Source organism: Columba livia, chromosome 9 (genome assembly GCF_036013475.1).
Source record: "Columba livia isolate bColLiv1 breed racing homer chromosome 9, bColLiv1.pat.W.v2, whole genome shotgun sequence".
NCBI classification, from domain to species: domain Eukaryota; kingdom Metazoa; phylum Chordata; class Aves; order Columbiformes; family Columbidae; genus Columba; species Columba livia.
Genome location: NC_088610.1, coordinates 23,595,058 through 23,609,033, shown reverse-complemented (window position 1 = coordinate 23,609,033; position 13,976 = coordinate 23,595,058). Strand labels below are relative to the sequence as shown.

At 40.9% G+C, this 13,976-nt stretch overlaps 1 long non-coding RNA gene across 1 annotated transcript in view; it reads right to left on the bottom strand.

Annotated features, from left to right (window-relative positions):
• The window catches only part of LOC110364063 (uncharacterized), a 146,338-nt gene that overhangs the window by 46,057 nt on the left and 86,305 nt on the right, over positions 1-13,976 (bottom strand). Inside the window, exon 3 of the long non-coding RNA XR_010474767.1 lies at positions 3,761-3,832. This is a non-coding gene — a long non-coding RNA (uncharacterized LOC110364063). The remainder of the gene's footprint in view (positions 1-3,760; positions 3,833-13,976) is intronic.

Below are 13,976 nucleotides of genomic sequence, written 5' to 3'. Positions count from 1 at the left end.
CTTAATGACACCAAGTAGGACTGGAGATGGATCAAACAAGACTTTCAAGAAGTCTCCTTCTGTAGATTGGGCATGAGGTTGGGACAGAAACATCTGGAAGGAACATTTTGTTCCTCCCTGACAATCTCTCTTCTCCTAATCAAAAGAGACAGGAAGCTTGGTGTATGAGGAATTATTATATATATATATATATATACACACATGTAATACATATATACATGTGCATATATAATACTACAGAGTCAGTTTCCAAGCCTGAAACTCTTTGTAGTAACAGACGAAGTTCAACAGGAGAGAACACAAGAGGGAATGCCAGACTGAATTAGTGGGGACAGTTATACCATATGTTGGTGTCACACAGGAGGGTCACACTCTAAGCCTATAGACTGTGAAAGATATTTGAGGTAGACTGTAAGAGGAAAGGTTTTAACTGGAACTGACAAGCTGTTATAATCAGGCCTATCTGAATGAGCAGATACTGCTTTAGAAATTTTTACTGCGTATACTCTGAAGCCCATGTAGTTAACAGGACTGAGTCAGATTTTCATAACAATTCCAGTTTAGAATAACTCCAAGTCACACCAGATGAACAGATCAGAATCTGTTCTTTTATAAGTGACATATTCAGCAGCTTGTTTAGTAACGTGCCTGACATACAAGGCTTCTGGCAGCATAAAACCTTTCATCTCCTGTTGTCCTCTCCAGCTCAAGGATGCATCGTAGCTCAACTACACTCCAAGTTGGTCAGGTGGCCAAGCCATCTCTGTCTCCTGATGGGAAATACCACCAAAGGGTAATATCCCCCAGCAGGGTTCATGGGTTACCTATTATCAAGCAGTGCAATAGTCAGGCATGATGCTGAAAATTCAAAGAGCTGTAACCTGTGTGGAATGCAAAGACAAAACACAGCTGTCATTGTTAGGGCTTCAGCTCTCCCACAACAGATTTACATCCCCCCGACTTTAGATCAGAAGTTTAATTTCTTTTCTTTGAAGCGCAGCATCTTGGATTGCCCTAGAGCTACTTCCAACTCTCATCTGATGTTTGGATGGGGTTCAATATTAAAAGGGCACGTTAACAACTCCTGACATCCAGGTAGAGAACTGTGCCTGGAGAATTTTCATTCCCCACGTCAGGACAAAAAAATACAATCCTGAGTATGTTGAGAGATATAATATTACATAGCAGTCCCCATGAATGACTTCAAAGCTCTGACTGCTTGGTGTCTCCAGCCATGTATTGCAGAATCTAAATTTATCATTAAAAGCCATAAAGAAAATCTAAGGATCAAAAGAGCAAAGCAAAGGTTCGATAATTTCAACACTGTCTTCCATGTAACATCAGACACTAATTTGGCTCTGCACCTCCTGCAACCTGTGAGTTGACTGAAAATGAGACTTTGGCCACAGATATTACAGCCACCAAGTAAGTGGCAAAGACTAGCTCTTACAAACATACTTAGTTTCAACTTGTCCATCTTCACCATTCAGCACACAATTTTGTCACATATAGCAAAGGCAGCCCAACTGGACTGCAGCCACGAGGTTTCCTCACGTAACACATGTGCACGTACCCCAGTCATGCCGCTGGTTATGTACATGCACACACAAGCAGAAAGTAAAATGCCAGTGTCTGTGTCTGCAGGACGTGAAAAGCCCCTGCTCGTTCACTAAATATTAGAACAGACAACACCATCAGTTAATTTGAAAGCTATAACTACCTAAGCATTAGTATCCAGCTACCATGCTTATTCCTTAAACCTCTTCTACCCTTCACGACTGCTCCATTTTTCAAGGCTCGAAGACTCCAGTTTAACCCAATAAAGAACACAATAAAACCAATCTACAGAAAAATCAAAATGATAAAACTAATTCACTGCCCTATTTCAGCATACTGGAACACTTATTTTTAAAACTAACAGTTCTGATTCAAAATCTCTAATTTACTGTGACATACAAAAGCCGGGATCTACTCAGTCTTAGATTCTAGTGTTCTACAAGGCCCCCCACCCCCAGCGGCCAGAGTTTTAAGAACTGTAGGCAAACACCAAAACCTAGAGGAATTGAAGAACAAGAGGAACTACAGCAGTCAGTCTGATGCTTACCAAGCAAGCTATAAGCCAAGTCATTGACAAAGTTTTTCAAGGCCAGAATTCAGAAAGCAGCTAAACATGTATTTGGATGAGTTACTAGCAGTACTCTTTTGCAAAAAAAATTTCAAGGAAGACTTTTGAGAAGTTCAGGATCTTGCTGGAGGATGCATTAAAGGCTTTGCAACCACTATGTGACTTCAGTACTGTTCACACTAGTGCTGGGAAGACTTAGATGAGGCTTTACTTATTTTATGCATTAACTTTAGTCTTTGCAAGACTCTTCTATTCAGAATATTTGTCCTTGACAATAGCCACATCCCCCCATGTAGATAAAAACTTTCATCAAAGGCTGAGTTGGTTCTGCAAGTCAGCAATAAGACACTGCCTGCCTGGTATCATGTACAATGAAGATACATACTTCATACTGTGAAGCATGACAGAGTTTCCATCAGAGACAGGACCTCATCTTACTAGACACCACAGAAAATGCTTAACCAGTCCTTCACTTGCTGCTTCAGTGTGCTCTGTAACTGAATTCCCCTGCTTCCCACTTCATATTCACTATTCATTTTCTTTCTAAGCTAATCACACTTGCGATGTTTAAAGTCATATCACATTTTTCACCCTTGTCTGTTTGTGTGGGCTTGAAATTGAACAAAGAATTTCTCATACTCACTTAAAGAATATTTTATTTCTCTTATCTTAGCCATATGCATTAGGAGAGTGATAAAGTAATCTACTATCAGCACTTTGCTTAATATTTAGATCAGATCACGTTGACTGGCAAGGCAGAAGCAGAACTTCCAGATGAGATCATTAAAAATGATGCTGATGAATGCCAAGGAAATGCATTCTAAACAGGTCTCACTATCACACATGGACTATCATGAGCAAATCTAAACTATACACATTGCCAGCTTTCCTTTTAATAACCTAGATACTGATCTGTGTGTTTGCTCATCCTGTTCTACCGAAGTGCTCTATTTTCTATGGAATCCTACCTTATCTGAGAATCCTGCCTAGCTCTGGCCTCAATCCATCATTACTTTTAGTGAGTTTAGCAATCTGAAACATGTTAGACTGACAGTCCTGGAGAATCAGCTTAATACATCATTGTTTAGGTACATGATAAATAAGCAATCATTACAGTCAAGTTTAGCCTCAGCTCTATTTTGAGATGTTATCTTCTGGGATGGGTTCTCTACAGGCTGTTTAATGGATTCACAGAAAAATGTAAACAGAGTAAAAGGAAAGAAAAATGTAGTTGTGTGCAGATTACAGTGTGATTCCAGTTTGGGCATGTATTAAATATAAATTAAAATACAAAGCTCCATGAAAATGTATGTTACAGAGCAAGGCACTCACAAGACAAGAAACTAAAAAGCTAAGGTCAGACTCAATGTGAAAAATGCCAGCCACAGCTTTCGGTATTGGATTCTATATGCACACTTGGGCCCTGGGCCAGCACAGAGCTGAAAGGGAACTTCTCTGAGGTGTTACACCCAGCACACACCATACTGTGTCTGGCTGGATTAAGTTCTACTTGTGTTAGTACCACAACTGAAGTATGGGCTTATCTAGGGTGATTAGGAAAACATATCATGTGAGCAAGTTAAAAATTGTCAGGTATGGCAGGGACTTGGACAGACATAACAAATTCAGCCTTACCTTTGTCACTTCTCCAGCGCTTTTGACAATCCTTGAAACAGCAGCCTCTGGTCAAAAGCATTGTGTCTTCACCTGCGCAGAACAATAAAGACACATCACACTGTGATATTTTATTACTGACATCCTTTCCCACAAAAGGCAAAAGAAAGTCATGGTGGATCTAAATATGTAATTCTGCATGTAATACAACAGCTGCACCATTGTACAATTTATAATTTAAAATACAGTTTTCAGCAAGATTACATCTCAACTATTCCACTTATCTTGATAGGGAAAGAGCTGCAAAGCATGTACTGCCCTTACAGAAGTACAACTGATAATAAATACTGTATACAGAAAAGAATTTGCTGAAAACTTTTAAAACACTTCAAAAAAATGTCATTAGAGTATGACCTTTCGTCTTTCTTTGTAGCAGTATGATTGTGTCAGAGAAAAAATGAATTCCTTTCCAATTTACTTATTTACTAGTAGCTTCGCAGATTTTCATTTTGTAGACACCAACCAACCTGCACCTAAAAATGATAAAAAAGCACATCCATTCTGCTTCTCCCACTAGCTTATTCTAATGCATATGAGGGCAATTACTTCTTGACAACTCTCTGATGAATAACTGTGCTCTTTGCTAAGCTTGTCACATTGATCACTGGCCAGCAATACAATTAATAAAGTATTGCTGTCCACATTGCACATTAATAACTAGCCTGAACTAGAGGCAGCAAGCCTGATAGATCCAGTGCATTTTAATCTTTCATACCCTGCCAGCTCAGAAGATGAAAGGAAATCTCCAAGACTATCTCCACATGCCAGCACTGGGTTCCATGACATCCCAGTCAGGGTTACAAACTTGAGACCTAATATTTCATCAGTGCAACTCAGTTGGATGTTACAAGCTTCATTTCCAAACATCACACTGCCTTGTGGCCAAAGCATTATTTATTTCTCCTTCCTATTTACACTTCTGAAAGGTAGAATTGATTAAAATTGTCACTTCAACCAGAATTCATTAGAAAATAATGGTAATAAATTCAGTGCACTCTGAAGTGTTGCTTAATAATTCCATAACATTTAAAATAGAAACAATCAATCTAGGAAAGGTCCCACCTCTCCAATAGTGAAAAAGACAAACTAAAGCTTGGTCATGGGCAGCAAGGCTGGAGCTTTCTCCCAACATTTTACATCAATTTTAATTGCTGCTTTTGGAGTTGTCCCAAGACACAGGCTTGAAGCAGAATATTTTTTGATTTCTAGGATATATTATGATCTGTTCTTTTAGTCAAGTCCTCAGAAGACAGCAAGTTCATTTGATACAATAATATTCTAAAGAACCCCACAAAGTTGCTCTGTCAATCCTTGGAACTATCCGTGCTTCCATTTTACATTATGAGAACACTTCAACTACATCTCAGACCTCAGACCAACACCCACATGACCCACACACATCAGGTTCTCTCCTGCTGTGTGTCCTCAGCTCTGCACAGCTTCCAGTTATGTGGGGCTGATCGTTTCTGGCAGCCCCAAGGAAATAAGGCACAGCAGAGATTCTCTACTGGAGTCAAATAATAATTCTTCAATTCCATAAGCTTTACTAAGCAGAAGCAATACTGAGGTTGTCCCACAGCTAAGACTGTCCACCTTCAAAGTGCAGTTCAAATCTTTTGTATTTCATTCCCAGCTCTAGAGATATTGTAATAACAACTGGGACAGAACCGTTCTAACCAATACAGCTCTACAGAGAGACACAAGGACCTTCATAGGTTTTAAGTCAGGAAAAAATTGCTAAAGCAACAAAAAAAATACTAGCAAAACTCAGACTATCTAATCAATCCACTCAGTTGAAATTCCTCCTTAATTGTTTTGCTAATGTGTAAAAATGTAACTTAATATGAGAACTTCAGTTCCAGAGGATAACATGTGGCCAACTAAAGACTACAAAAATACCAAATATCTAAAAACATTTTCTTTCATAAGAGGATATGCCAAGTATTTGGAACTGTTTGACAAAAATTATACAAATCAGTCACTGCCCCCCAAAAACAAGAGGATATATCACATCATTCAACATGGACTGAGGACTGTTGCCAATATATTTGCTCAGTACTTCAAAGGTGCATTTTTCTAAGCTGAAGAAAAAAAAAATAGTGCAATGACAAAGAGAGAACACACAAGCCCAAGGCAAACTCAGACCTCTAAGTAAATACTATAATCCAAAGATTGCAACTCCTTGATCAAAAGGATCAGTTTATCCAAAAGACAAAAAAAAAAGGCATCAAAATGGGGCTGTAGGAAGTACTACACACTGGAATACTCACAGACTACCAAAAATACTTAAAGAACTTAACACCAATACATCAATACCACGCTGGCACCAACATACCAAGCACTAGGTTAAAGGCCATTCAGTGGAGGAAAACCCACTAACAAGACTGGCTAGGCAGGTATGTGCCACCAAGGTTGTGTCCTCTTGCACACTGACCCCACGCTGCTCTTGCAAGCACTGGTGGTTAGACACCTCAAAGTAAATTAAGAAGCAGAGAGGATTCCTAGGGAGGCACAATTCATAGAATGGTTTGGGTTGGAAGGGACCTTACAGCTCATCTAGTTCCTCCCCCTGCCATGGGCAGGGACACCTTCCACCAGACCAGGTTGCTCAGAGCCCCATCCAGCCTGGCCCTGAACACAGCCAGGGATGGGGCAGCCACAGCTTCTCTGGGCAGCCTGTGCCAGGGCCTCACCACCCGCATGGGGAAGAATTTCTTCCATACATCTCATCTCAATCTCCCTTCTCTCACTTTAGAGCCACTATCCCTTGTCCTATCACTACAGGACCTTGTAAAAAGTCACTCTCCAAGACTTCTCTAAAATCCACTGTATCATTTCACTAACGCAACTATAACACTTCCAGGAATTGAGGTAACCTCCCTGTCTAGCACTGATACAGACCACGCTTTGCTTAGATTTCTAAACAAGTCTCAAGTGAGCTATACCTGCATTGCCCCACATCGCAGATATTCTCTCACTGCTCTCCGATTTATAAGGGCTTCGGCTAGAGGGCCCAGTGAAGGCAGGTGGAGGGGGCTGTCTGACACGCTGCTGTGTAAAACCATTCCAAATCTCCCTCAAGTGTTTCCTAAGAGCACCAAGTTGTTTCAGCACACCATCTCAGGTGGAGGCCAGATCAGCACTGAAGTCTGTGTTCCAGCTGATAAGCACAGTCCCACTGAAATACCCCCTCCTCAGGTTGTCAAGGTACAGAAAGCCTTAGGATAAAGCTTCCTAGGCAACCTAAAGTGCTGTGGTCCTATCTCAAGGTTATGGCTGACAGCAACCTGCTCAGCTGTAGAGAGAGATTTGCTGTCTATTAGGCTATCTCACTGTGAGCTAAGCCCAGCTCACAGACCAGGGATGTATTATATCCATAGGCAGTTTACTCAAGATGTTCTCAGCCTCCTAATAGCCCGTTCTGTCTTCAACACCTTGCTTCACACTGCCAGGAATGGAAGCTGTGCCATACGGCTGTCTTGCTATGAGATTCTTAATTATGCTTTATTTTGTCTTTGGTTTCAAGGACATGTTTAACACACTTAGGCTAACACAATACGATATCTTATTTGTCTGTTTACATTACATTATATTAAAAGTGACACAGAAGAACCACTGTGGATTTTAGAAGCTTCTTCACGTTCTGTTTTAATAGAAAAGTTTAGTAAGAGAATCTTGACTTTCAATAATGAAATGAAAGTTTATCGAAGTGGCATAATATACTGACAGTAGATTGAATCACAGTTTGCACTTAATTACAAAGGTGGCTTTCATAAGATTACCTATGCAAATTAGTTGTCTCTTTCCTATGTGTTGAAGGATTACAGGATCAAAAGACATTTGTTTTGTAAATTGTGAACAGAAAGATATCAGCACCCAGCCATAACACCAGTTAAAATCATCTGTTAGGAGTGTGCCTAAAAGCATTTTCCTTACAACACACCACTTTCCCAGCTTAATGTACCAGTTCAGCTGCAGACATCCATTCTACCATGAAATTTAGCATGCAGCAAACTCATTTGGGGAAAATGGTATGCATGTCAAATATCACTAGGAAGGATATCATGGGAAACAATCTCATAATGGCCCACTGAGGATGGATAGATAGGAGCTGGCAGAAGGTATGACCGAACTGACATTCCTCTAAGGTGGCAGAAGCCTCAGGAAGAAAACACAGAAATACCTGGAATTTAACACCTACAGGTCGTGCTATCAGGTGCTGGCAGCACAAGCAATATTAGGGCAGCAGGAACTGGTGAGGTAGCCTAACAATAAATGCTGGACTTTAGAAAGCAGCAACTGTTGGTGGGAACCATTATCCATCCAGCTGGGAGTTACATCATCAAATGCCAAGTGGCAAAGACCCATATGCAATTCTATATAGCCTGTTCTACTCATTTTGCCACTTTTTTCCCCCTCCCCAAGGGAAGAGAAACAAAATTTGCCCTTAGGGAGCCAAGCACTAAAAGCAACATTTAAAAACTTTACAAAGGAAGGAAATTTGTTTGGTTTTTTTTTAGTTTTAGAAAGGTCTGTTAAAATGAGTTGTCACAGCAGGAAAAGTCTCCAAACACTATCTAGTAGTCACCCTTTGAATAGTCAGAGGAATGTTTTTTTCAATGAAGTCTTCAGAGCAAGAAAACTTAATGCAGTGATAAAAAGTGAGACTGAACTAACCAGTGTTGTTCTACCTGCTCTCCACAAGCCCCAACATGAATAGGTTCTGTCAGCTCACTGGTAGCTTGTTGCACTGTTCCACTCAAGATTCTTTTTGTAGGGACCCAATTTTTAATCTATGATGTGCTCATTCAAAGCAATCCATTGTTACTGGGAAGGCATGGCCTTGACAGGAGTTCATAGGCATTTAACAGAATGTTTGGGACCTACTCTAGTTAAAGCAGGCAAAGGAAGAGTGGCAATGTATGTTTTGAGTCGATTTAGCTGTTCAGTTAAGTAAGTTACCATTTGTTTCAAATAGGAATAAACAATAAAATAGGATAATCAAATAGCAGAACCTTTATCAAACATCCTCTCTCTGCTGGAAAGTAACAGATCACAGTAACAGCAGATTCCCACTAAGTCACTTGTGCTGTCAGTTCTGTGCTTTGAAACTAATGCCTGAGACTCCTCAAAGTCTGAGGTAGCTTAGACATTGGCAGGCACTCTAGTATAGCTGCTACAAAGCATGTTTTCAAAGCTGCTGCCATATGCAAAGAACTGAGATGCAGAAGGTACCTCCCTCCTTGACTGGGACCTGCAGTCACTAAGAGCTATGTTCTTTGAAAGTATTAAAATGCAGAATGAAGTACAGCATCTTACTGCCATAGGGCTTGGTTCCCCAATGGCAAGACTAGTCTCAGTTTCACCAGGGCTTAGTGAGGCCCGATGTGAGGGATGACTGACAGATACAATGTGCAATAACATGAAGGTACGTGGAAACAGCTGGGATGAGAGTAGCTCAGAGAAGGAAAGCATATTTTTGAAAACACATGCTTTCCAGCAGCAGCTGAAGTTAATCGGTGCTATCCTCCAAGGTCTCACTCAAGTGACTTTTGGTGAGCAGAAGCCTTTACTGGTGATAGGAAGTCTTCTGGAGAGATGATTGGAGAAAGACCTTCAGGAGTCTGTTGCAGCACCACTTTGGAACACCCTGGTGAGGGCCTGACCAGCCAGAAAATGAAAACATGGGAGCAAAATCCAGGGTCAGTCAGGTACCCAGTCAGGGACGTGCCGCCTGAAATCTTTGCCTTGGTGTCTTGGGATGAGGGAGGCCATGGGCAATGTAAGGAACAGGTAACATACCTGAAAGGGAGAAGAGTAACTGCAGACAGAGACTCAAAAGCAATAAGATCAAGCAGGTGTCCGAGCCTGTGTTGTGTACTAGTCACTGAGCCTCTGTTAACAGCTAGGGAATGAAGAATAAAATTAAACTAAAATGACAAAAGCCAGTTTCTGTGCAAAAAGGGCATGTGGTGGTTCAGATAGCTAAAAAGAACACAGCACCCACATTACAAACTGGAATTGTCTGACTCACAAATTTAGCTCAGAATCAGCCAGAAGCAGTAAAATAAGTGCTCTATATTTAGTGTCAATGATTCACTATAAATTGTTATACATTTGTTTATGTATGCTGCTTACTGTTTTACAGAGTTGCACTGAAAGGTGCCCCTACACACACTGAGATGCCTCTGCACAAGGTCTTGCTTAAAAAAATTTATATATATATATATATATACATATATATGTACACATATAGGCACACTGCCCTTGCTGTACCAACATTCTCCCTGCTGTCCCCTCTCAAACAGTCTATCCTCAGGGGTCTGCCAAACCCTGGCACACACCCTTTCCAACATTACCAGTTTGCCTTGATCTCATCCCACAGAGAACCACAGCCCTGCAGGGACCTTTCAATATGGGAGCTATTCAACTGGCCTGAAATATTACAGCACCTCACTGCAATACATCAGGTATGACGGACCATTTTTTCCACTGCTTTGCTCATGCTGCCCTGTTCTATACCTTTGCTTCAACAGCCTAAGGCACTATGGAAGGATTGCAGCCAGGAGAAAAAGCTCTACAACACATCATTTTTTCTTCCAAACAAAATGGATACTGTCTTCAAAAGTGTAGTGGTAGTCAGAGCAAAACTTTTTGGTTCTTTGATAAAAACACCCTAAAAATACATACAGAATACGTGTTGTTTTGAACAGCTCAGCAGCTGCAAGTTGACTGTAGGCAGTCCTGAAAGTCAAAGTGAGGAGAAAAAAAAACCACCAAAACCAAAAAACCACACAAACAAGAAAACTGAAAACAACTCCAAATAGCTCCTCAGTCTGGACAGCTACTCAAGCACACTAACTGTAAAAGAGACTGGAAATAGAAGTGTCCATAAGTGCACACTCCACCCAATACTTACAACTCAGTTAAACAAACGTAACAATGAAAGGGTAATGTGTAGATAACAAACACAGATAATTAAATTGTTAAAGAACATAAAGTTAAAAAAATGCACATAGTGGGAAGACTGAAAATGATCCACTTTCTTAAGAGACTGGTATTTGGACAGGATGTTGCAGCATGGCTGGGGGCAGGCAGTGTGGGGCTGCAGCTGGAGCAGTAGGTGCCTTCCCCTGCACTTGGCCTTAAAAGCATTTGCTGGTGAAGGGCTGGACACTTCACCTACAGAGAGATGCGTGTTGGGGGGGCGGGAGTGTCTGTAAGAATGCTCATTACAGGGCAATACAAAATCCTTGAAAACTCACGTGATCTTTATTTTTCTTTAGGTGACAAACTAGGATTTAATTCTCAAGGTTCACACAAATCAATATCACTGACTCATGCCTTAACCTAAAAATCTTGCCTCTTGATAAATCTTTAATATTCACATTTTGTGGAGGACCATCTGCCAAGACAACAAAATTTAAGTAATTAAAGTTACAGATCTCTGTCTCAAAAGAGAAGAGACTCACACATGAAATAAGTTAAACCAAAACAATGAGGAATAAAAGCAAGTCAGTCCTGACTACTAATGCCTAAGATCTAGCACTTCATTCTACTGCACTATTAGTAATTTAATTAATGACTGTTTATTCTGGTGAATAGCTGGATCGCCTCCGGACCTGCCAGTGTACCATGGTCCAGCAACCCCAAATACTAATACCCAGCCCAGAGTCACAGATCATTGCTGCTTAGTCCACATGTGGAGATAGAAAGGAAAAGACATGTCATGGATGGAGCTGTTCTTTATCCAAATGGAGCACATCCAATGCCCAGAATCCACTATCAGTTTAGGCTTCTTTTCTGTCACTATTTTTGTTCCCTATAAATATGTACAGGCACCATTTAAAAGCCACTTTTGTTCAAAGAAATGGAACACAACGGCAGGAAGGCATTAGGCAGTAATGCACCGGGGCAAATGATATGTAAAGGAAGCCTGCCAAAACTAGTTTTTCCTCCTTTTCTGTAAAGCAGAATTTTTTTCCTTAAGCAGTCTCACTTGATGGCTTACATGAGTGTACAATAAAGAGACAAAAATCTTCATTTTATTTTCCACTCCTTCAGGCTGTCATCAGCTTCATTGCCATGACACCAAACCTCCTTTTACGCTGCTGTGTGCACACACAACTGTCAAACGCCGCAGGCCCCAGTGGCCAGGGCAGTGCTCCAGCAGAATTTCCATGGCTCCAGGCCCTGGTGCTCTTTGTGAGGAATGCAGACCTGACTGCAGCACTGCAGAAGACATTTTCCTTATTTTTTCCCCAGGGCTGGAACCATCAGAATCTACAAGTTTTACTTTGTGCCTCATCCATATGTGGTTTTCCTCTCCAATTTATCATGCACATAATAGAAGCATGCCCCTAAACGAAGTATCTCAAATCAGGTACAGTAATACAACACAATACAAATACAAGTTGTCATTATCTTCCCAGGACCACACAATGTGGAAAAGGTTTTTATGGCTCCAGATGTCTGTATTATTGAATATAAAATAAAAGCAGCGTTATTTCTAGTTTCACTGGACAACTGACTGGATGTGATGTATCCTCATAGGAAACAGTTTTTCAAAAAGACCATTTTCACTTGAGTCTTAAGAAAAAATAAGAACCTACTGCTAAAAATCTGTTTTGAGGCCCTGGAACATAAATTAAGTTAGCACAGCAGGGCTTGCACTATAATAATTTAACTTGTCAGTTCACATCATTGATTGACTTGAAGAATTCACGGGGCTTAACTGATCAATATTAAATGGTTTGGATGGCTCTGCAGGAATAGCCCAGTCTTAATTTGAGGTCAGTTCTTATTTCTTTTAAGTCTCATTAGCAAAACCCAACATAAATCCAAAGATGAGAAGACAAAAGCAGAAATATTAGTATCAACAGCAAGGCCAGCATGATAAAGCAAAATCATGTGTTGTTCAGTTGAACTGCATGCAGCCCACAGCAATTTCTTCAGGTCTCTGGCATGGAACACAAAAGCTTATGGAACCACTGACAATAAGGAGGAAGAGTCCTGGTTTCTAGGAACCGTATTCTCTTTAGTTTGCATTGAAAATCAACCACCAGACCAGATTCTCAGCTGGCACAGAAAGGCTTCATTCTAATGAATTCTGCAGACAAGCCCAATTTCCATCAACTGAGGTGCTGAAACAGCACACCTGAACAACTGTTGCCCTTCACCTCTCATTTTCTCAAGCAACTCCCAGAATGCCTGTCCCATCTCGTGACATAGTACAACATACTGCAGAGACAGAAGGCAATTCAGAGTGAGATGACTTCCACCAAGAGCAGCACAGCAACACCAGCCTTGGCACAGAGCCCCTGACAAGTCCCAGCGCTGCAGATCTAGCCCTGGAGTCCCAGCCTCCAGTGCCAGAAGGCAGCACAGCTTCAGGGAAGCCAGAGCTACACAAACTGGGGATCACTGTTCAGTTACCACCTTAGAAGTTATCTTTAGAGGTGGGGCAGTTCTGCCCAAAGTATGGAGAAGTCCCTTCAAAAACCCATTTATCCACTGTGCAAGAGACTGAAGAACGCTGCTTTAGTCTTTCCTTCCGAACAGCTACATTTAATTATTCCCAAAGGAAAGGACCTCCACAGTCCAAAATGTCCAGTGTCTTACTGCATGTCTGAGCAATGCAGCAATATGCTAACTTCACCAAAAAAATCAGTGAGAGAACTGAAGTTTCACTCAGCTTAAGATGTCAGAAGCGCCTCCAGATGGAAAAATTCTTACGAGTTAGAACTCATGGCCCACTACCTTTAACCCCCACCATGCAATTGTCTTAACATGGAATCCAAGAAGGAATCTAACATAGTAAGTAGTTGTGAATGCTGACTTGCAGGAAAAACTTGCTATAAAGCCAAATGAAGTAGTACCACATGCACCCAGGAATCCAGACAGGGTCATCAGCCTGCCAACAGATGCTTCTGCAGCAGAGGGTAAAAACTGAAGAAACATATGAAGCCCATCTATTTAAAGAGCCAGTTCAAGGCCAAGTCTGAAAACCACGCAGCTGTAAAAAAAAAAATAAAAAGAAATAATCCAACTCCACAAACTCAAAGACTAAAACCACTTATCTCTAGAGGGAGGCAGTGAAAAGCAATAGTGCATGGCAGTGAACAACATCATGTTAGAAAACTGAACGCATTCAACAATCCTCCTGTTTTCCCCATTT